The following is a 2,759-nucleotide window of genomic DNA, read 5'->3' as shown; positions in this document are numbered from 1 at the left end:
GGGTTCTCTGGCTCCTTCCTTCAGCAATCTCCTTGGTGCTTTGAAACCACTTGCCCGCTTACCTATGAAGCTCCACTAAAAAAGTGCCTCTTACATAGGACAGGTATAAAACTTACCTGGCAGGGGAAACACCATGACCATAAAGGTGGTTTTCCTAGTTGCAGGGGAAAACCACTTTCTTAGCAGGTACTGTATACCAAGCCACCCACTTTCACTTCCAGTGGAAAGATCTCGGCTATACACCCACTTATGGAAATGGGAGACTCCTCCCTAGCTTGCTCCTGAAGCCGTATGGTTGAGGGCAAGTGAAACTCGGGGGCGTTCGGGCTTCAGCCTGCATGTAGGATGCTCCCCAAAGGATTTGGAAGCATCTGAAGCCCCGGGAGGGGTGGGGGATGTTTGCTGGTAGGAGGGCCACAGTATGGTTCATGAATGACTCTCAGATTTGGAATCAATTGGGCTGACTTGGCTTGGAACACAAATATTTTTCCTTAAAAAAATAATCAAAAAAATCAAGTGCAGAGTAGATGATAGCTGTGAGCAGTGGAGATATTACAACACCCATTCCAGAATCCACGTAAAGTCCTTTGTTTTTCTAACTGTAATAACCATTTTAAATAAACAGGAGAATTAGTGGAGAGAACGTGGTAGACAGAGTCTGGAGATACAAGGCAGTACTTAATCACCTACAAATATGACAGTAATAGTACCTGTGGGCATCCAAAGTTATAAGGATTCTTAAATACCTTCTGAACTGGAGCCTATGTGAATAAATATGTTGTAAAAACAAATAAGAAAATGACAAGTTTAGTACTTGTCTTTCTGACCACTCTTTTATACCAACTAGACAAACTGGAAAATACAGTGGTCTGTTCTTTTCTCCAAATAACTTTTCAGCTTACAGAGCCCAATGGTATCAGGAAATTATCAGTATAATAACATGATGATCTTCATAGTGGGCCACAGTAGAAAAACCCTTCTGCATTAGGAACACATTCACAAAAAATACCTCTACCTCTAAAAACAAGCTCCAAAAGAAATATCATATAAGTAAAAGAATAAGATTAGCCAAAATAAATGTTGAATGTTGCTCAACATAAATATTATAAAGGGAAGTCAAAGCATAAACTCAGTCACATTTATTACTTCTGGCTAAAACAAAACTATTTAGCGTAAGTGAGAAATAGAGTTCTGTGGAAAAAACATTCCCAACAACTGTCACATAAGAGTAGGCTTGCTATATAATTATTTCCAACTCAATCCAGAACCTAAGCAGATAACTTTAAATATTCCTATGGACTGCAATAGACATTAGTTGCCTTAAAAAAATAGAAGCTTGTGAAGGAAGATAGCTGTATAGTTAATGAGATGTTCTAAGAACCACTGAATGTATCTTGTGGAATTATGTTCATTTTGTACATGAACTGGACACTATTTAATATGTCCTGTTTTGTCACATAAAAAAATCCTTGGTCATTCTATTAAAATAATGTTCCTTTCTTTTCCATTTATTTCACTATTAGTATGCTCCAGGATTTCTTCTCTGAGAGAAAAATATGATTAAGTTCTGATTTCTAAGAAAGAGAATATTTATTTTCTTAAATTAATTTCTAAGAAAGAGAATATTTATTTTCTTAAATATGTAGAATATAAATGAAGGGAGTTGTCCAGAATTACCAGTATTTTCCTTTCTTCATAATAAGTCAATTCCTTTTAATGATTCTGTCAATTCACTGTTGCTAAGTCAATCCCAAATCCTATAAACTACACAGAGATAAGGCAGTACATTTCTGAAGAGTAAATAGTAAACTCCTGTACTAAATTAGTAAATGGTTTATCACAACTTATTAAGTATTCAAGGTATCCATTGATAATATGGACTAATGTTGTAGCCATGATGGTCTAAGAAATATGAGAGGCAAGGATTTTTTGGGATGGTATCTTTTATTGGACCAACAGCATGGTTGGTATAGACTTAGGCAAGCTTTTGAATGCAGTGCATTCTTCTTTCAGGTCTGAGAAAGAAGCACATATAAGCACAAAAAACAGTTTGCAAGGCTGTAAAATTGGAGAAGAGACACCTTCCCAGGGGTGGCCAACAAGACAACCACCGAAGAAAGGATTTGATTAGTTGGAAGATCAAGACCTTGATTAGTTAGAAGATACAGACCTTTCAAAAGGGAAGACAGTTGTTATCACCTCTGGTGTGAAGAAAGATTAGTAGGAGTCAGGTAAAGCTTAGTGTGCCATGAAGTCAGTATCAGTATTCAGTCCTTTGTTGTTACTATCTAGTCAGTTTAGGAATTTTGAAGGTTTTATGTAAATTTATTTGAGTAGGTAGATAGTGAGGTCAGAAAACAAGTGCTTGTTCTGTGAAGTGTTCATATACAAAAAACTGTAACAGTGACTTAAATATCTTAGTTTAGAAGTAATTTTGTTCCATGGCTATTTATCTATAATGTAATGTTAAGACAAGGTTCTTTGGATAAATGTGATATCTTAAGGACGTAGGCAGACACATCCTTAGACCAACACAGCTGCAACCAACAACCCTATAATGTTAAGATATCTTCTGCAAAATGTGACTAAGGTAGCACTGTTTTGTGGCATGTGTGAAAAAAGGTAACTCTTGCTTGGCACTTTCAGAACCCAGAGTCAAACTGATCACTTTCTAAAATGGTGTTAAAAGGGGCTTGGGTTTCTTTGTACTTGTACTTTGGTGCTGAATGCTATACTGTGTTCAACACCAAATAAGCTGT

At 36.5% G+C, this 2,759-nt stretch overlaps 1 pseudogene; it reads left to right on the top strand.

Annotated features, from left to right (window-relative positions):
* The first annotated feature begins 108 nt into the window (after window positions 1-108).
* On the top strand, window positions 109-284 carry LOC112551197 (annotated as a pseudogene).
* The last annotated feature ends 2,475 nt before the right edge of the window (window positions 285-2,759 follow it).

This window comes from Alligator sinensis, unplaced genomic scaffold (genome assembly GCF_000455745.1).
Source record: "Alligator sinensis unplaced genomic scaffold, ASM45574v1 scaffold319_1, whole genome shotgun sequence".
NCBI classification, from domain to species: Eukaryota; Metazoa; Chordata; order Crocodylia; family Alligatoridae; genus Alligator; species Alligator sinensis.
This window is presented reverse-complemented; position numbering and strand designations above follow the sequence as displayed.